The 22,465-nt window shown below is 37.7% G+C and overlaps 1 long non-coding RNA gene across 1 annotated transcript; it reads right to left on the bottom strand.

Moving 5' to 3' along the window:
• Positions 1–15,077: 15,077 nt before the first annotated feature.
• Positions 15,078–18,495, bottom strand: LOC122234956. Its single transcript, XR_006212964.1, has 3 exons — positions 18,301–18,495; positions 15,860–15,998; positions 15,078–15,160 (listed from the first exon to the last, which is right to left on the bottom strand). It is a non-coding gene; the product is annotated as an uncharacterized LOC122234956 (long non-coding RNA).
• Positions 18,496–22,465: the final 3,970 nt, after the last annotated feature.

The following is a 22,465-nucleotide window of genomic DNA, read 5'->3' as shown; positions in this document are numbered from 1 at the left end:
GCAAGGCCACGGCTCAAGTCTCATTTTTAAAAAATATTTAATAACATACTTTGTTTACACATGAAATTAAATTAAAAATTATGGATAATAACACATCCAGGAAATAATACCAAACATGTGGATAGTGTAAGAATCCACTACCAAAAAAGAAATCACATATAACTCTAGTCTAATCATGAGGAAAACATCAGACAAATCCCAACTGAGAGAGACATTCTATAAAACACCTGACCTGTACTCCTCAGAACTGTCAAGGTTATCAAAACAAGGAAAGTCTGAGAAACCGGCATAGCAAATAGGATCCCAGGGAGATAGGATAACTAAATGTATTGTAATGTCCTGTAGGATTCTGGAACAGAAAAAAGACATTTTGTAAAAGCTAAGGAGGTGTGAATAAAGTATGGACTTTAGTTAATAATAACTGTCCCAAAAACGATTCCTTAATTGCACCAATTTTACCGACTAATGGAGATATTGATAATGGGGAAACTGAGTATGGGCTACATGGGAACTCTCTGTACTATCTTCTCAATTTTTCTGTAAATCAAAAATTTTTCCAGAATTTAAGTTTTTAAAAAAGAGAAGTGAGAAAATATTTTTATTAAAAAAATTTAAATGTTTATTTTTGAGAGAGAGAGCGAGCAGTAGTGGGGGAGGGGCAGAGAGAGAGAGAGAGAGAGGGAGATACAGAATCTGATGCAGGCTCCAGGCTCTGAGCTATTAGCACAGAGCCCAACGCAGGGCTTGAACCCATGAACCATGAGATCTGAAGTTGGCCGCCCAACCAACTGAGCCACCCAGGAGCCCTGAGAAAATATTTTCAAATAATAATGAAAACTGGTATTAAAACTCGAGGGATATAGCTAAGGCAGTACTCAGAAGGAAATGGATAGCTTTACATGCTTCTAGTAAAAAGGAAAAAAAAAAAACAAACAACTAAGCCCTAAGACTTAAAATTATACCTTAAGAAGGTAGGAAAGAAAGAGTAACCCCAAAATAAGAAGAATGAAAGAAATTAGAATGACAATGGCAGAAATCAATGAAAAAGAAAACATAAAATAGAGAAAATGAACAAAGCCAACTCAACTCTCATACCTTGTTGGTGGCAATATAAAATGGTACAACCACTTTGGGAAAAAAATCTAGCTGTTTCTGGTAGTGTAAAGTACACACCTACTCTATGACCTCAGTTATTAGTCAAGAAAAGTGAAAATAAGTATTCACAAAAAGACTTGCACAAAAATATTCATAGTGGCTTTAGTTATTATAGCCCTATACTGGAAACAGCTTAATTGCCCACCAATAGGCTAATAAATATAGACAATCAATAGTAAAAAGGAATGAATTCCCAACACACACAAAGTATATTTCTATATATTACCTCTTTCAACCCCCATAACCTGTGACATATCATTATTCCCCTTATTCTAGATATGAGGAAACTGAGGCACAGAGATGATAATGTGCCCACAGTCACAGAGCTAGTGAAGGGTAGACCCAGGACTCAAACACTGAGATGGTGCTAAATGTTTTGCTCTTAGCAATGTTATGCATCCCATGTTCACCTAAAACAATCAAATCCTTGGAGTGATGTGTAGTACAGAAATGCTAAAATACTTTCATCTACACATTTCTCCTAAGCAAGCATAGATGTAGGGTGATGATGATTGTGTAGCCTAGAGTCTTACTTGCTCCTGGATGCACAGACCTATTCAGACAAGAAAAGGCCTAAAGATTGAAATACTGCCAGTTCTAACCTGGCTGCTACAACTACCAGGCAGAGTGGGGAAAGAATCTGTACTGACAAATTGTTAGATGAGGTATCAGGAGATAACAGATTCTCGTAACAATTTTGCAATAAGGTAGCCCAGAACTAAGGTAGGTCACATTACCCGCTCTGAATTTCATCAATTGATTAAGGGGGCAGAACTTGGTGAGCTTTGCCTTTCCCTTAAGTTAGGAGATATTATGCCTCTCTTCCTAGTAGATGAAATCCTAGTACCACTTTTTCATTATTATTGCTCATCTCTAATAATTGATCCGTAATTAACTAGCATCTGTAAGAACGTAATTTACATAGAAGAAAAAGTTATTTGGAATTCAATGTTTAAGAATACTTTCTCCTACTTGGAGGATTTTCTTTTTAAGTTTATTTTGAGAGAGAGAGAGAGAGAGAGAGAGAGCGCGCGAGCGCCTCTCTCTGCTTTAACTTGCAAGGGCTGGGGGATACCAGATGAACTCTGGCTTTAATTAATACCATGTATACAATGAGGTAGGCTCGTCTAAAGCCATGACATACACTATCAACTCAGCAAGTATAATTTCCACTTGTAGCATCACATCTTTAGGACTTAAAAAATAATTTTAATTCTAAAATAAAAGGAATAAGAAGTGGAAACCTGGATATTCCTCTACTATTTCAAAATCAAGTCGGAAATTTAGTTTATAGGTAGGTTCAAAATAGGATTCCTAGTTTAAAAGATTTAGCTCATCTCCCCTCTTCTGCAATTTGTTCTTCCTTTCAAGTGCTTATCTTGTAGAAGTCCTATGGGACATGCCTCTCAGTCTCCCTTCTTCCCTCTTTTCCTCCCTCACTCCCTCTCCTCCTCCTCTTTCTCAACTGCAGTTTGAAGCTTTGGAAGGCAGACCTGGTATTTGGTTCCTTATTTTGTGTCCTGCCACTTAGCGCAGATTGTGTCACATGACAGGTGTTCAATCACTGTTTGCTCATTTGAATTGATCATTATAAACAAACTCCTTGCAGCTGGTATGGACCAGTGCCTTTTCCATTGGAAGCTCTTCCTGAAAAACACATGGAGCATGGGGAAATGAGAACAGAGTAAGTAATCTAACCTAAAAGGCTGTGAAGCTCCACGGCACACCCAGAATGCAACAGTCCAAATATGAATTCAGTCCTTGGCTTGTTTTTCTTTTGTTGGCTTCAACACTGACCTTGAGTCATGGGCCAGACTGTGATACAAACAGGACGGATTTTTGTTGTTCTTGCATTTACTTTTGGTATTCTGCTCTAAAATCCAGAAACACTTTATTAATGGTTCACTAATAATAAACATAGTAATAATAATAATGATAATAATAATAATGGGGTAGTATGGTAAAAAATTAAAACAAATATGTAAGTACATAAATGAACAACAGTACTTAAAAAACAAGATGCTCCAGGGACTTAACAGACTCTTCTAAGAGCTTCAATGAAACCCACATTCTGACATACTCTTACCTCTTACACTTAGATTTATATGGTCATGATGCAAGTAAGATGATTTTAGAATCAGTGGCTTAAGGATGAATCAAGAAACTTAAACATCTTAAAATAGAGTAAAATTTTGCAAAGGATACATACATACATACATACATACATACATAAATACATGCATACATATTTATCCCTACACTATTCAGGGGTAGTAGTCATAGATATTAGTAATAACTGTTAGTATAATAACAAAACTACATTTTGGCCACAAATTTTCTGTCAGGCATTGCATACAAGCTAGTGTATTATCTTATTTAAACTTCAAATACATTTATGAGATAGAAAATTGAGTCTTTTTTATGTTTATTTTTGAGAGAGAGACAGAGACAGAGAGTGAGTGGGGAAGGGGCAGAGAGATAGAGGGAGACACAGAATCTGAAGCAGGCTCTAGGCTCTGAGCTGTCAGCACAGAGTCCGACGTGGGGCTCGAACCCAGGAACTGAGAGATCATGACCTGAGCAGAAGTCAGAAGCTCAGCCAAGTGAGCCACCCAGGCACCCCAGAAAATTGAGTCCCAAGGACATTAAATAAATTGTCGAAGCTGTGCACATATTAAGTTGCAGGGCCAGTATTCGGACCCAGAAAGTCCAACTTCAGGGCCATCTTGTTCACCACAACGTATTTAGTATATTTAGTAGATACAATAACATCTTACCCAAAGTAGTATAAAATCCAGTGTAAATTTAGGAAATTCCTTGTATATGTGAATTGTAATTACTTCTTATTTTTTAACAAAAAAACTGGATGAACATTGAAACACAGGGCCTCATCTGTTTCTTACATAAATATGCTGGTGGTGGCAGTGAAAAGCTGTGGCCACCTTGATTTTAGTACATGGGCAGAAGTAGCCTCGCTGGCCCAGGCTCAAACCCCCATGCTTCCCCTCCATCCCACCCCTGAACTTTTCACATAAAAATAATTCACCTAGGCTAATATCCAGAGCCTGATTAAGACTTCAGAAAATGTAAACACTAAAAGACTATGATAAACAATAAAAAGAAAATAGTACTAAACTGGAAAACTAAAATTAATACGCAGGCAAAAACAAATAGCTTTATATCAAACTTTTTTTCCCTAAAAGTTTTAGGATTAACGTATCATAAAAACTCTTAATCATCTGTAAGTTCCTAAAGAGTGTCTTCAAATGTGGGACATGTACACTCGGGGAATGCTTAAAATGCTCCATTGGGTTGAAAGAAGAAAATACTAGAACTTGGGCTTGTATTTATTTGTAAACAGAAGTCAATTCTTTTCCAAATATTTAAAACATAGATAGACAAGGGGGGGGGGCCCACTCAGGTCACCTAGCAGATGGTCACATACAACTAAAGATGGCAGAGACTCAAGAGATGGTCAGAGGAAGAGTGGAAGTCCCCAAATGTGAAGGGATTGGCAATGGAGTTTTCATTTATTTTTCTCTATTTTAGTGCATTGCAATAACTTGTACTTTACTTCTATCCACTTAAGTAAATTTATAAATCACATCAAGTAGTTTTAAAAAATCTAGTGCTAATGAAATGAGTAAGTGACTTAAAATGTTCCTATTAAGAAATCGAAAATTGAAGACAATATTAAAAATGTAAGCACAGCAGAAGCCAAGAACATGGACAAAGAAGCCAGCCCATTCTACTAGAACAGGCTTTATATCACCCATGCCATAAAATAAAAGTAAGATGTAAACCTGAATATTTAAAATTATTATGGAGACTATGTCAACTATGGATTTGTATCCATTTCAATTAATTATGAAGCTCCTCTTGAGGGCACACTGGGCCTTGATAGTTGGTATAAGTCAGTAACAGTCTGATGCCATTGTTACTAAGAGGTAGCTCTTTGATTTTTCTAACAGTGCTTTAAGATGGTACTAAAACATGTACTTTTCAAAATTTTCTCTCAAGGTGAAATAAATGCTTAGGAACCACTTTTGATATTCTTTAATAGCAAAATACTGAAATCGTTAGAGAACCAGTTATTTTTCTTGCTGCAGAGAATGGCCTGCAGGAAGTAAGACAACAATAGGGTCAAAAGATAAAGTACATTCCCTTGTCAGGCTAAAGAGTTTTAAGGCTCGTAACACACAAAAATATCTTTTTCCAGTTCTCTTCTCCTATTCTAATCTGCATATCTTTATGAAGTAACTTTTTCAGCAACCACAAGCCCTTAAAGCCAGTTTTGAAATAAATTAAATTTAGAACCAGGTCTTTGAATTTCTGTAGTATGGTGTATGAAGCCAATATTTTATAGTTATTAAGCTTATTAATTTGTCTTGCTCTAACTGAATTAATCAAACACATTAATTATAACAGTAATAAATTCTATTATCACACAAACAATGCTAGGTGTTTACTCCATTATTGTTTCTGGACACACATAAAGACCTCATTTCCAAGCCTCATTTCCCATTATAAGATCAGGGTCATTTGACTGGATTCTGGTTAATGATATAGAAGTTGAAGAGTTGTGTGCTAACTTCTGAGCTCGGCCCTTAAAACTTCTTGTGTAACCTTTTAGAATTTACTTCCCTTTTTAAAAGGGACTATGGAGGCCACATGTTGCCACATTGCAATATGGACAAAGCCTGAAGTTATGTGAGACGAAATTACCAATGAAAGCATACTGACATTGGACTCTAATGTGAGCAAGAAATAAAATTCATTATGATAAGCCAATGAAAAGTCATTGTCGTTACTACAAGGGAGACAGTACTACTCAGACTAATGTAATTGCTAAAAATATTTTAATGACAGAAAAATGTTTTTGTACTATTATTAAACATAATAAAAGTTATATAATTTTATCTATCTTGATGTAATAATTTTTAAATTTCTATTTTTGTGAATCTTATATATATATATTTCCAAATGTATGCATATGTTTGGGTTGCATGATATTTTTTTCTTGATTAAGAAGCACTCAAAACCATTTGGAGATAATGAACTTGAAATATATGGTTGCTTAATAAATTTTCATCACCAGCTATTTAACTATCAACAGGATACCCTTACACTTGTTATTTTCACAAATCTAATCCATATACAGGTCCTAAAAGACAAGAAATGAATGTTAGTTGCATCTTATTTCCATGCATCTCTTCTGATCTTCACTCATTTTTAGTTGATATAGGTCACCATACCTAACTAATGATTTATAAAGTAGAAAGCGTCAGTAGCAAGAGATTAAGCCATTTAGTATGCATGGCTGAAGACAGTACTCTCTAAAACACTCACGCTCTTGAAATTCTGTAATGTATAAGCATTATGTCTGAGAAATAAAAACAGAAACAATGATTACATTTTACATGGAAAAAAGTTAAGTATAAGTAAATGCAAATTTTATTCTGGGAGATATACATATTGTCACATACATACAGGAATATACACACAAATATGTATGTGTACACTTACACACATATTGTGTATTTATTTTGTAGAGTCAGAACTTTTTTTTATCCAAGAGACTCATGTATTACTTGAACTGGAAGTAATAGAGGTAAAATTGAAGTGAACCTTAGCTGCAAGGAAGAAATGAGGGTCTTGGGTCTCATTTTCCTGAGATCACATGTTTTAAATCAAGATCACATGTTTCTTTCCATAGTCTGATAGAAAATTTTTGTCCTTTTCCAAGTACCAAAGCCAAAGAGTCAATTTTCTAGCTCTTAGCATCTATGCATCTTTCAAGAATAGCTGGTAAGCTCACAGAGACTGCCCAAGGGTTTGAAAGGTTTGTGACTCTTAAAAGTCTAGGATTAAAAGCAGTAGGAAGAGTGGCCTTTGAAATCTTTGAAGCTGTTGACAGCTATAGGCTCTTTGGGACCTTCTGGTCACAATAACATCTACTGAGTGCACTTTTGGCCATGTCTCACTAGAACTTCTCACCCTATCATCTGATCAAAAGTTTGACCTTTTAGGTCAGTGTGTGAGAGTTTCAAATGTTCTTTTAAAAAGGCAAGGCCAACATTTCAACACAACTAAAGCTAGATAAAAGTGTTCAGGGTAAGTGATGGCTCCCTCTTAACTTCAAGGAAACCCTTCCAACAGTAGTGCTTTGCTTCATTATTTTTCAAAACAGTGCCATGGACTGGGTATTTGTGGTGTCCCAAATTCCTAAGTGTAAGCCCTCATTGCCAATGTGATAATATTTGGAAGTAGGGCCTCTGGGAGATAACTGAGTCATTAGGATGGAAGTGTCATGAATGGGACTAGTGCCCTTGTAAGAAAAGCCATGAGAGAGATGATCACGCGCTCTGCCATGAGAGGACTATGGCAAGAAGGCAGCCATCTGCCAGCCAGGAAGAGGGCTCTCACCAGACACGGAATCTACTAGCACTTTGATCTTGGACTCTTCAGATTCCAGAAATGAATGCTTATTGTTTAAACCACCCGACCTATGTATTTCATTACAGTGGCTAAGACAAATGGCAATCAAACAACCAAGCACTCCCAACATATCAAGCTACTTGGATACAAAATTTATGTTATAAATGTTGGAGGTTGATAGCATAGTGTTATGAAATCAATTTTGCAAATGTCCGTCATCTTTCATTCTTGGGAATGACTCGGTTTATATCAATAATTGTGGCCAGAGGAACCATAAGTTTCTTCTCATCTCTCTTGGCCAGTAGAGTTGCCTTTTCATTATTAGAGAGATGGCATTTTGGGGGGATGTCATCTATTATTAGTCAACGTAGAAAGCTTTATAATATTTAATGTAACTCGAGGCAGGGAAGGGACAAATGCTCTCTTGGCATAATAAGGTCATGGCTACTCATTCATAAGATTTAGTAACAAGATTTTCACGGTAGAGTGCATGTGACTTTTTATGTCCCTGGATTATTTGGGAGAATTTATGGTGCCCCAGAAGGAAGTGGCAAGATGTATTTGATTTTGGGTACTCTATAAAATACCAGATGTATCCCCAAGTGCATGTTCTCCTAATGTCATCCTTGCTTCTATATAAATGAGCAGGAGCCAGAAAACCACTAAAAAGAGAGTCCATCACTGGCCCTTATGGAACAGCTTTTATTAGACCAGGGAGGGAGAGCCAAGAAAGCCACAGACATCTAGGGCTGCAGCATTTACAAGGCACAAGAATGGGTTAAGATGGACTGAGATTTTTATTATTTGAATAAATAAATTCACCCCCCTCCCCAGACCCACACAATAGATAAAAGAGGAAGATATGGTTAATGGGAGAAAAAGTACTTCTGAATATTAGGTAGAATGGTACTGGTAAAAGTCCCAGAAGTATTCCCGCCCACAATAACCACTCCAAGACGGCATAGAGATCGGCCAATATCTCTAAGGACACAGGGAAAGAAGGGATGGCTACATAGCATACACAGTGCAAATCTTCTTCTCTACATTGGAGGTGTGACTGCTTAAAAAAAAGATTATGGTAGGTATTTTAGTGTGCTTGAGCTGCCATAACAGAATACCACAGATTGGGTAGACTAAACAAGAGAAATTTATTTTCTCACAGTTCTGGAAGCTGGAAGTTCAAGATCAAGGTCTCCACAGGGTTGGTTTCTGGTGAGACCTTTCTTTCCGGCTGGCAGAGGCTCACCTTCTCACTGTGTGCCCACATGAGAACACTCTCTCACTTCTCTTCTGAAACCACTCTTATCAGATGAGCGCCCCACCCTTATGACTTGACTTAAAGTTAATTACGTCTTTAGAGGCCCCATCAATATAGTCACATTGATGGTTACGGTATTAACATATGAATTTTGAGGGGACACAATTCAGTTCATAACAGTAGATGCCATGTTTAAAAAAACTTAAACCTTATGGGGGAAAAAAGGGTAGAATAGCAAATGAAGCCCTGGGTTAAGTTACTGCAAATAAATGTATCTAGTCAGGTCCTAACTAATTACATAGACTCAAGTTAACTATGTACCTCCCGATGGCCCAGGCAAAGAGGTAAACAACATCAGTTACAGGGCCCACAATAAATTCTTACTTGCTTTATTACTTGCTTTATTTATAAATTCTTACTTGCTATTAGTCCTAAAAGATGTTTCCTCCACTTCAATTATACCTGTAAAGTTCAAGCAAAAGCCAGTTTAATAACATTGTGTCTTACTGGATCCCTCACTGCCCACGGTGGGGAAAAAAGGCAAATCAAACATTTGGTACAAGTATTTCTATGAAAGGTCCACACAATGTGTGTCAAATGCTATTTGGTGACATTCTCAACAAACTAAGTCAGTTCAACAATTGTTATTTATATGTCTAAAATAAGTGATAATGAATAGTATAAAATTAATTTCTTTTTTCTACCCTTTGTTTATTAAAAGGGTACACTACTGTGCATATTTTTAAGCAAAAGGAAAAATTAAAAAAAATCCAAATAGTATGGATACAATGAAGCTTTTTCTTCCTGTCTGTTCTCCGTCCAAATGTTCAATGTATTTTTTATTTTACAAATTTGGGAGAGGAGTGTGAAAATTGCAGAGCAATTAGTGACTTATTTAAACCGTATCTGAATTTCTTGGGGTTGCACAAAAGAGTGAAGAAGTAAACGCATGGGTAAAATAATTGATCACAAATGGGTTTCAGCATGGGAAGGAATATCGATACGGCTCAGCAGTCCTATTTATAAATGAGAAGTTCCTGGGCTTAAGGATTGGCTTCTAAAAAGGAAATGACTATTTCTGTCTGTTTTATACACCTCAAATTAAAATGTTATGTTAATTGCCATGTGTCATAGTAAATAAAGTACCCAGTAGATACAGCTCTATTGGCAACGTTGCGTACAAAGGAGGCTTGTGGATGTAATCCAGGGACCTCAAGGAGCTCTCTCTAACCTAAGCATTTTATCACCTCACTTAACATAAGTGCCTACTTTCCCTGCCTATGAATCACCAATAGGGGAAAAACTATAAACTGGCGGTACTGGCTCCAAGAGGTAAGAGTAAAATAAATGTTTTTGTTAATGAGCAGGTGCCTCCCAAGCCCTCTAAAGAAATTGACCTATTTATTCAATAAGTAACCATCACTCCAAAAGGCAGGGAAAACCTCCACCAGAGACAGACCATGGACAATGTACACAGGGTGTTTGTTGGGAGGAGAGAATGTGTTTTTCAAGGTAGCAGAAGGCCCTGATCAAGACTCTCCTGAGTCCAGTCCCCAACTTTCTCTGCTCTTCTTTGCTCTACCTAAGTGAAGTACCAGTTAGGAGTTCACTTGTTCAATTTACTGTCTCCATAACACATGTGGAGTGTTTTTTACAGCTGAAACTTTCTCCGAAATTTTGATATTAAAGACACTTCTGCTACCGTGTGACCTTTTGGACCACTTCTTAATTTTATTAGTTAATCCATCTGCGTTTTCATCATGTTGAAGGAGAATGAAACTCCTTCGGGACACATTTCATCTCACACTTGTTTCAATTTGCTGTAAAAGCTAGAAACGGTGTCCTGCCCATGAAGAAACAGCCTGGCACCAAGGAGCGGGAGTGGGTGATGGAATAGATTCTTATCCTCACTCTGCTAGTCCAATCATGAGCTATATGGTTTCTGGCCATTTCCTTAACCCTCCCAAGACAAAATCCTATTCCAAGAACATGCTGGGGTGTGTGAAAGAGTGGGGTTAGCTGATTTGCTTCTAGTGAGTAAGAGGTTTAGAACAAACAGCTGATCCCATTCACGTGGGTTTGAGGTTTTAGTGTTCTTGGCCTTGGTTGCAGAAACCTTTCTTCAGAGACGTTCAGCTTTCAATACCTTTAAGAAAATGCATTGAGAAGATCAAGACAAGGATCACTTTTAAGCTGAGTGCAAAACCCAAAGCTCACTTAGATATCCCTGGCTTGTTCCACTACTGGATAGACTTATGTTCTTGGGCAAAGACAACTGTTTTTCCTGGCTCTTCTCCTCAAATCTGTAGACAAATCCTCGATGGCAGCTACACCTAGAGAAGAGTTTATAGCCAACTCTGTTAAAGGGAAGTTGGTAACAGGAGTGCTGTGTACTGATGCCAAACGGCACAGTTGGTCTAATATTGGGGGGAAAACGTTCAGCATCCTGGGCTGCTATTGATCGCCATGAGTGATTGCATTCTTTTTTGGAATCGAAGTTGTTTGTTGCGATGGTTAGGGTAGGGCTTGACTGGGGTCATTTTGGAAAGATAATGAATAGGGTGTTTGTTTGTTTTGTCTTAAGACCCACTTTTACAGACCTGGCATTGCAGCTACCAACACACAAAAGAAGGAGTCTATTAAATGTACCGAAGGGGCTGCTGGAAAAGATGCAAAAATATTAAAATGAAAAATAAAAACATGGAGAAAAGGGCAAAGGATGTATTTTACATTTGACCTGGTACAATAAGTGATTATTAATGGTCATTCCGTAAAAAAACCTTGGTCTGTATTTTCAGGGCCAGTCCTGGTCTTCTAGTCTTGGTCTTGAAAACCCTCCTCCCACCCACCATCATTTTAGTTGTTGTTGCCCGTTGTAACTGTGAGGGTTCTGTAATCTGAGGTTTAATATTTTATGGTAGCTTAAGATTGGATTTGTTTCTTTCTGTGACTATTATGTTGTCATGGCAAAAGTCCTGTGTAATATGAGAACCATAATTTCCATTTCACAAAGAAAATGATGATTCTTCAAGCTGACTTAAAGAGCTCAACAATGGAAGTGAACACCAAAGAACGCATACTTGCATATCTCTCAAATGTATTTGATTTGTACCAATTCAAGGAAGTGGTCATTAATCAATGTCCTATGTTATAACATGCTCCCCTCTCCCTGGCACTTGTCATGGAAGCATTTGTCATTATTTCATATCACTGATTCTTTTAGAAACATGGAGCTCATTTCATTAGGAAATTCAGAACTTTTACTGGGATTCATGGAAAAACACATTCCTTTATGCCCCAGTTTTGAAATTCCTTACGGAACCTGAATTTTTGGAATTTCCACAGCTTAAGCAACTGTTGTAAAAGAAACCTAGTACACTCCTTGATATTCAACCTGCTGTATTTTCTGGATGTATGCAAAATTAATCTTTTTGGTGACAAATCACCTTATTTGGAATTTATAGATATTTTTGCCAAAAGTACTGATGGCAGATGTAAAACAAAACAAAGCAAATCAATAAAAGAGAGAAACATTGATCTTATGTGCAGAATAACATGATTCAAATGGATTTTTTTTGCCTCTCCTTTGGAGTATACAGACTCAGAAAGAAAGATCTAGTGTTTGACGAACAATTTATTTTCCCCCACAATTCTGTGGGTTGAAGGATGATCCTACCTGTCTTACCTGGACACTCCGGGGAAGTTGCAATCAGATAGCAGTGGGACTGGCTGGGAGATCCAAGCTGTTTTCATTCACATACCTGGGACATGGTGCTGCCTGCCTGTCAGCTGGGGAACCTTGGTTCTCCTCACCTGGACTCCATCCAGAGGACCTAACAGATAGGTGTAATCCTCCTTTTTAGTCCTCATCCCACCTCCATTCCTCCATTTTGCAATCCTTAATCCTCAGGGTGCTTGGGATATCTTGTAGCTCTCTAGTCCATTTGTCATGTAAAAAAGGTGAACACCTCTCTTTTCACTCAGGCCTTTTCACTCTTCTGTCACCCTTGCTAGATTCCTGCTGTTTTCTATTACCTTCCCACCCCCCCCCCCCACCTTGCCACTTATTCTTACAGCTTCGATCACCTCTGGGACTAGTTTGTATTTCTGGTCTGTGTCTATTCATACTTTGGAGTGAATCTGCAAAATAGAAAAACACGGCAAATTTTCCGTAACTAAGTACTGAATTTACACAGTCCCAATTTATGTACTATGATTCTTTGCAAAAGACTTTTTCACTTCTATGCTTTTTAAAGTGATTTATTTTCTATTTTTGTTTCCTTTTAAATATCAATTACATCTCTCTCATTTTTAAATATGTACTTCTTGATGTCAACTAAAAACATCCTACAGTTCCACCGCTTTCTTTCTATATTTTTCCTCCCTCAAAAGGGAAATTAGATGCAATGGTTCACTCCAAAAAAAGCACAACTGGATCCAACTGAACACAGCCTCTTAAATCTCCTGCCAAGGAGCCACACTCTCTGCTGCTGGTCAGTTAAGCACTTTGACACCCACCTGGGGCTGTTGTCACAGGTGTTTATTCTATAATCCATTCAACTTCAGCTCGTCTATAAATGGTGTCCAGGACTAAATGTAATCAACATACTAAGAAACAAATGAGAAGTGCCCAGCAGACACAATATGAAAGTGTATTCTATCTATCATTATGAAAGCCACATTTTTAATTATTTTGGCTTATGAAGAGTAAGAGAGGCAGAGCTTTTCAAAAAAGATCATGTCCCTCAATGGCAAATATTACGAAAACCTCAAATCATCAAAAAATAAACAGAATTGTTAAGCACTGTACAAAAGTCCTCTTATTTTAAGTAAATACTGTCCCTAACCACAATAAAGACAATGTGAATGAGAATTGCTTCTTTAAATTTACTATAGTCAGATGTGACTCAAATGATTATCTTACCTTGAACATCTTTACTACTGTTTATTTTAAAGTTTTTATTGGATAATCTCTGTTCATTTTTTCTTAAATAAAGATTTTTAAGTTCTCATTGCAAAATTTTATTTGTCTTAATTCATGATTAAATGACATGGGGAATTAAATACATTACTTTTCCCTTCAAGGTCAGACTAAATGGAGGACCAATGAAAGGGAGAAATTAAGAAACCTGATTTCATTTTGGTCTATTACTTGAAAATAGCAAAAGGACTTCATCTGTCTGGAGAACTCTCTAAGTAGTTACTGCTACTTCTGTTTATTATTTTCATTAACTTCCCAAGAAGAGTTCTGGAATCTTATAGCCATTTTCATATTTTATAAGTAAAAAAATACATAAATAAATTCGAATGTGTTAGAAAAAGAAAATGGATAGGAGGAATTACTAAGAAAAAAAATTGAAATAAGCAAGACAAATAAAAGTTTGAAACTCAGTTGAGTAGTGATTGAGACTGCACACTGTCCTGTGGAGATAGTCGAGGCTCTGAGTAGAGGTAGTCTCCAGGGTCACTTAGCCTCTGAATTGAAAACAAAGCCCCTTGGTCTCCTGGGGGTTAACTGAACCCTTTCCACATGGGACCACACTGCCTCCCTGGAATTTACATGACACTTTCATCCTAAGCACTGGCACACTCCAGGGTCCAGGGCTGCTCCATGCCCGTAGGTTCAGTGGGTGGTCAGTATCATTTTACACAGAGAGAGACAGAAGTTCCAAAGGAGTTAAGCGACTTGCAAAGTGTCAAACAACACTTCAGGGGGCTGATCTAGAAACTCAGGGCACATCTCTTTACCCAGATATCTTTGAGAAAAAAGTGATTCTTACTTGCTTTGAAGAAGAAAAATAGTTTTGAGGGCAAATAGATGTAAAAGAGCTATGTTCTACATTTACGAGAGATTACAAAACACAGCAATGATGACTTTGCAAATAATTTCTCTAATTTAAAACGTGTGGGGATTTCACATTTTAAGAGACCATTGTTAATATTTTTCCCCAAGTTTTTGAAAGTTCTGGAGGACCATTACACTTACATGGGTTAATTTACCTATGATGATCATTATTTCTATGATATCTGCTCTAGTCTACAGAGTGTAGAGTTAAGGAGAAGACACGCTACTTATCCTACAAGAAAATTGGAAAGATCTTAGTTTTGAGATGTAATGTTTCCAGATGGTTGAAATCGAAAGCAGACTTCCTCTCCTTGACTGTTCAGCCGAAGTTTTATGCAGCAGTAAATAAGCTCTTATTTGCTTGTGCCACATTTTATTGCAGGATACAGAAGGATTGAGGTGACCGATTTGGGGGGGCGGGTGGTGATTCTCTTCTCCATATACTTCGTAGATACTGCTTCTGTCTTAAAACAGGAATACATAGTTCACAATTTTAACTTCAAGAATACTACAGAATTCTGTTGATTCTTTGATTTTATTGGCTTTTCCCATAAGACTCTTCTAACTAAAACTTGCAGAATACTCTCAATTCTATTTTCACACGCAAAGGCAGAAAAGAACAATGATGTTTCTTTCCCCTCCGGCTTTAAATATTAAACTGATTTTCATGAAAGTAAAAGCTCAGTACATTAAATTTAATTTGCATATACAATAACGAACAATTTTAGAAAAAATAATATCCTTGGAAATCTAAATTAGATTTTTTAAATGCTGATTTGCTCATTGATGGGTGTGTGACCATAAAGGAAACAGCTGACAAATGGTTGTTGGTTATTTAGTTTACAAATATAATTTCAATTTGTTTCCTGACTCACAATTTCTATTCCATTTTTGATAGAAACCATTTCAGCCATGACCTTTGCTGGATAATGTTTCTGGGCTTTCCCCAATATGTTGAACAAAAAGAATATGTACTGATTACTTAGAGGAATTAGTAGAACTGGCTTGTCACACGGCCATAGTACATGTGAAATCTAGTTAGAGCATATGACAAGGCTTAATTATTGTGTACTATAGGTTCAACCCCTTCCAATCTATCTCTAAGATTAAAAAAAAAAAGAATGCAATATTGTTGCAGAATCACCTCAAAGCTTTTGTTTTACCTCTATGCCTGTTGAAAGTAATTGTTTCCTCATCTTCAAATGTGTGGATGACGGGTATATTAGGACTGTGAATTTTCCAAGATCTGCAGAATTCAGGTGCCTAATTTATGGTGAAGTAAGAACTCAGCAAGAATGGTGGCTGGAAAGAATATTGATTATAATCACTACAATATAGCTAAAAATATCCTCCCCCACAGGCAAGTGGGAGGGAAACAGGCTGTTGGGAGACTACACTGTTGGGAGAGAGGGCAGAACATGTGAGCCTCTGGTTCATTTCTATAAACGTGTGCTGATTGTCAATAGTGTACTAGATACTGTCCTTGGCACCTGCTATGGACTAAATATTTCTGCCCCTCTTCCCCCTCCACGTGCTGATTCCTAGCCCCTAAGATGATGATATTAAGGGGTGGGACCTTTAAAAGCTGATTAGGTTGTGAGGGTGGAGGCCTCATGAATGGGATTAGGGCCTTTATAAAAGAATCCCCAGAGAGATTTCTCTTTTCTTCCAAGTTAGAACACAGTGAAGAAATGCCATGGAAGAATGAGAAAGTGGATCCTTATCAGACACTGAAATTGCAGAGACCTTGATCTTGGGCTTCTCAGCCTCCAGAATTGTGAGAAATAAATTTTTTCCATTTATTGTTTGTTTGTTTGTTTGTTTTTAAGCTCTGTGCCCAGCATGAGGCTTGAACTCACAACCTGGAGATCAAGAGTTGCATGCCCTACTGACTCAACCAGCCAAGCAGCCCATACTTTTTTTTTTTTTTTTCATTTACATGGATGGTATGGTATTTTCTTATAGCAGCCTGAACAGACTAAGAGAGCATCTTTATTCAGTGATGAAAAAGACTCAGTACTTGACCAAGGAATGAACATCCTAGTATGGTTTGCTTTTAGACCACTGTAACTTGTGTCTTCGTAGGGTTTCCAGAGGAAGGGCTTCTTGAAAATAGTATAAACCAGGAGATAAAGGATGGAAAGGGGTTCACATGTAGGGGACAGCCTGAACAGAGGTACAGAATTATGAAACATAGTGCATGCATAGGTGACTAGAGACTATAGGCAATTTTAATTACTGCAGCACAAAATCTGGAGGCAAAGAATATAAGAAGTAACTGGTCATAGTCATAAATAATCTCTTTTTCTGTACATATGTGTTCAGTGCTGTCTCCTTGTGAGATAACAAGCATCATTTTGGCAGTGAATGTGCCTTGTTCACTCTGTTAGCCCCAGCATGGAGCAAATGATTGATAACGTCTTATTAATGAACAATCATTTATTGATAAATGAATGCATGACCTGAATAAAAGCAGTGTGTGTAAGTTCAGAGCAAAGGAGAGATTTTTTAAATATTCAATAGGTAAAAACACTGGGACTTGCCAATAAAAATTAAAAATAACATCTGGGTGCCGGTATTAGATCACTCCCACTCTAGGACAAGGCGTAGCATAGTGTTAAGGATGTAAACTCAGGAATGATCTTAGCTCAAATCCTGGAACCCTGACTTCCTAGCCATGTGCCCCTGGGCATGTGATTTAATCCATCTGTGCTTCAGTTTACTGAAATGCAGAATATAGTATACGCCACATCATGTGGTTCTGAGACTTACATGACTTAATTCTCATGAAGCACTTAGAACAAAGCCTGGGGGACAGCATATGTTCAATGAAAAGCTCAGATTAAAATTTCATTAAGTCATTAGCAATGAATGTTTCACTGCAGGGACGTGCCTCAGCTTTTAAATTTCAGCAATATCTCTTCTTTCAATCCTCACTCTTTCTCTGAAGGGTGTCACTGTCTTTATTTAACAAATGGAAAGTAAGAAGCCCCAAATTAAGTGATATGCTAAATTTACACAGATTGCCAGCACCAGAACTGGGTTCAGAACAGGGATGCTTTGATTTCCCCACAGCGCTTTCTACTGAATCTCTCGAAGGGAGAGCTCACAGCTGGCTGTACATGGTGGTGAAGAGCTTAAAAGTCAACTTTTAACTACTTATAAAAACATATGTTTTGGCAAATTGCATCAGATTGAAGACCCACTCAACCAGTGCAGACATGCCTACTCTTACCTGATGCCAACACCAAAATCTTTAGAGAAGTTCTTCAGACATGTAATTTTTGTTATAGTCCATTAAAGATGTCTTACATAAATTTAACTGAAATATTTTTATGCCTAAAATGAGTTTTCTTTGACCATGAGTTCCACTTTTACTTGAGATTCTCAAGTAGTTTTCATCTGCTTCTATCTTCCTCAACTAGGAGAGCCTTGTGTTCATAATGTACTAATTTTTATGTCATTTCTCTTAGGGAGCATTACCAAAACCAGAAATAAAATATTGGAGAAATAAAAATGAAGGTAAAGAGAGTGGGTTTGTAGGGGTAAGGATTTTGCAAGTCATTTGGGAGAAATAAAGAAAATTTAATAAAAATAACCCTACTCCTTAGAAATGCCTTTGAGGGCTTGACCGAGGCGATGAACAGAATCCAAACGCAGAGGACGTGATAAGGCTGAGGCATTGTGCGTTGTGGCCCAGCGAGGAGCTGAAACTGCTAACAGGAATTTGCCAGCTCTGTCCTGGCCACTGGATTAAATCAAGGCCCTCCAAATCTTTTCTTGTCAAAAATTACTTTAAATTTCTAGGAGGAAGAAAGAAAGGATTTAAATAGGGTGCCAAAGTTGAGTCAAAATTTCATAAAATGTCTGAAATGAATTGAATATGTGGACAAGGAATCCAGCCCTAGAAAAAAATCTGTCCCTTGTGATCCATAGGCAGGGCAGATCCCTGAGGATTCATGATCTGTCTGCTGGAGAAGAACAGACATTGAGAAGAAGTTGTAACAAACTTGTATAGCAGTTTGAAAATAATGTTTGTTTCATGTGATCATAAAAAGTGGTCATAATGTATGCCTTTGGTTTTTTGTGTTGTTTTTATTTTGTTTTGTCTTATGTATTTACTTGTTTTTCATTTTATGTTTCTAGTGATTCATTCTTTATTTTATTTTAATAAAAATATCAATCAAGGATGGATTGGGGAAGGAAAAAAATTGACACATTTCCTCACATAGTTTGAAAAGTACTATCTTAGATTGAATTTTTTTTTCCCAACAAAGTATAGCAAATTTACAATCATCACATTAAAACTGTGGGGGAAGGAAATAAAAGAGTTTCTGCCAAAGAAGAGAAGGTAAGTGGAGGTTAATTTACATTGTCCAATATTCCTATTTTAAGATATACAAAACATCACTGATAATCTTACTAGGTAATATGTTGGATTTATCCTTTTTATTGGATATACATGTGATATGTGTTTATAAGTGCTTTGATAGTTGCATTTATAGCTATACCTCCTTATCATAAGTTAACTTTAATATCACATAATTTTTAAAAAAATTTTTTTAACGTTTATTTACTTTTGAGACAGAGAGAGACAGAGCATGAACAGGGGAGGGTCAGAGAGAGAGAGGGAGACACAGAATCTGAAACAGGCTCCAGGCTCTGAGCTGTCAGCACAGAGCCCGACGCAGGGCTCGAACTCACGAGCCGTGAGATCGTGACCTAAGCCGAAGTCGGATGCTTAACTGACTGAGCCACCCAGGCGCCCCTAATATCACATAATTTTTAACCGCAATTTCTTTGCAAGAAACTTTTTGGGACTATGGTCCTTAAGTGGAAAGGATTATACAACATTTTATATTCCTGTCCGCACATCTTTTCAAGGTTAAAGTTTCCATATAATGACCTATAGTGTTCACACTAAGTCCTTTTGTTTTTCCTGAATTTACTTGTTTCAAAAGTATGATAGGCAGGGGTACCTGGTTGGCTCAGTCAGTGGAACATGTGACTCTTGATCCCAGGGTTGTGAAATTTAAGCCCCACTTTGCGTGTAGAGACCTCTTGAAAATAAAATCTTTAAAAAAAAAAAAAAAAGTATGATAGGTAATGTTTACATTAGAGAACAATTTTTTTTTCATCTTTCCAATGCTTTCAATTCCTGTAGACGTTTCTATTTTGCTTCTTGTTATGAGCTATCAAGGAAGGAAGCAGGGTACTCAGTGATTTATTTAAAAAAATAAAGACAAAAAAATGAAAAATGTTAAACCCAATTCTTACAAAAGAATCTAAAATTCCAGAATTTTCCAATATTAGCAGTACTAAAATTAGACTTGGGTAGGCAGAACCTCTGCCCTGGCACACTCAAGGTGACGTGCCCACCCACACACATCCCTTTAGATCATGCTCTGGCAATGGAGGAGCCTGGGGTTCCCTGCCCCAAAGGCCAGATCCCAATTCCTGGCCTGTGTGGCCACCTTCTCTGAGTCTATAGCCCTGAGGTGACTGCAAAGGAAGTGTGAGGAACCGAAGGTTCAAGTGAGGCTCAGGGGCATCTGTGGGGGGAGTGGCCAACAGATCTAAAGGGTGGTCTGGGGTGTCCCTGTGTCCACAAGACCCTGGAAGTAAGGGAGTCAGTTTGAGAGGGGTGGTGGTGCAGGAAGTAGGGCCATGCCCTTACAATATCAGGTATAGAATTGACTCCAACTACAGGGTTGGAGATGTCTGAAAGTAAGACTTCCAAATTCTTGATGAACCAAACGTTGCTACAACCTCTCCCGGTAGAGTTGGCAATACTAGTAATTGTCTTAAATTCTCATCTCTGCTTTGAGGGTTTTGTCCCACAGGTATGCTCTGAATAATGTGCAAGAAAATGCCTTTCTTCACTTTCATTTATTTAAAAAAACAATTGGATATTTCCTTTGTTTCAGACACTAATTTAGGTGCCAGGGATATAGGAGTGAACGAAACAAACAAACGAACAAATAAAGTCCTTGTCTTTAAGGAGGTTATAAGTTAGTGGGGAAAAAAAGTATAAATAAATAAATTAAAATAAGTGTAATTAGATAAATTTACAATAATATAAAAGGGATAAAAGTGGGAATTGGAAGACTAAAAGGATACATTATATGTATATACATATATGTTCATACATATGATATAGGTTCATATGTACATATATGTTCTTTATAATAATGCTACCCCTGGATGTTCACTAAAATAATGCTACCATAGCAAAAAATACCATGAAACAACTAACATGTCTGTTAATCTGGTCTTGGTTGACAAAACTAGAGTACAGCTAGATAAATACTGTTTATTATATAGCTGTTAAAAAATGAGGTTAAGGCTTTTTGCATATGCTGATGAGGCAGTATCTCTAACACAGACTAAAAAACCTGATGAGGTAATATCTCCAACACAGAGGCAAAAAACGTTTCCCTCTGTGTTGGAGATATTACCTCATCAGCATATGCGAAAAGCCTTACTTCATTTTTTAACAGCTAATGTACATTGTATGGTAAGTAATATGATTCATTTAAAATAATCAAAAGAATATATATGCATATGTATATATGTATACTCAGACACACACACACACACACACACACACACACACACACACACACACGTGTGTACCTGTGTTTGTATATCTGCATGGAAAATTTCTAGCCAACCAGAGCAGGAAGAGGTGATAGTGGCCACATGGAGTAGGAAGTACACTATTTGCTAAACGTCTTTTTGCTCTGGTTTAACTTTTTACCATGTGTATTTATTACTTTTCAAACCAATGGTTGTTTTAAAGACCCAGACTGGACTGAAAAGGAAGTGTTGCAGTGTAGACTGGGAGCAGTGGAATTCCAACCGGAGCGGGTGCTGTGGCTGGGGAAAATTAACTACTCCTTCTGGGTGAGGGAAATGTGAACAGGGGAGAGAAAAATCCAGGTGGTTGACGTAGATGAAACTCCAGTGAATGCATTTCCTGAGACACATCTAAAGGGGAGAGAAGCAGCTGAACCAGTTTTGAAACGAGAATATTTGCTGTAACATCCGACTGAGAATAAATTAAAATCATCCGAGGTTCCAGGTTGGGAAGCAGGATCATGGCAATGAGAGGTGGTGATTTGATGAGAACCATGTTTGATGGATTCAAGAACGGTGACATTGTCTTCTCGGTAAGCTGTGAACCCGGAATGTAAGACACAGACTGAGGTTCTGGTTCCATGGTGCTGGGCTTAGGCTGGGTGAAACACCGGTGGAGGAAAGGTGTTTAGGACAGGGAGCATCTAGAGTCAAGAATCCCACTACAGGTAGCATCCAAAGGCAAGGCTCCAGAGGAAGCCGAGACCCTCTCTCTGAAGATACCAGGAGCCAGAGGCTAGGCAGAGAGAATGAGATGTCAGGACAGAGCCCCACATTCAGAATGGAGGCTGGAAGGCAGATCTGGAGAGGTGCCCGGGGCTTGGTAACCGAGACCTTTGCTCCGGGCCCTCTGCAGGCACAGACAAGAGCATGTGCTAGGAGGCTGAGATTCAGCACCAGCACAGGAGCCCAAGGTAACTTCCACTTCCTGCAAAATCAGAGTTGTGTCGCTTTCTCATCTTGGCCTTCAGGCTCAGGTCAAAACAGACCAGCTATTGGGTACCACTTTATAGAATTTGTGGCACCTGTACCAGTAGAAAATATGGTATGAGATAAAGAACTCTGACGTCAGACTTCTAGGGGTCAATCACCACTTTCTAGTTTGAGACTTTGGGCAAGCTATTTAACCT

The sequence above is a fragment of the Panthera tigris genome, chromosome F2, assembly GCF_018350195.1.
Source record: "Panthera tigris isolate Pti1 chromosome F2, P.tigris_Pti1_mat1.1, whole genome shotgun sequence".
Lineage (NCBI taxonomy): Eukaryota > Metazoa > Chordata > Mammalia > Carnivora > Felidae > Panthera > Panthera tigris.
Note: the sequence above shows the minus strand (reverse complement) of the source record. Positions and strands in the feature narration are given on the sequence as shown.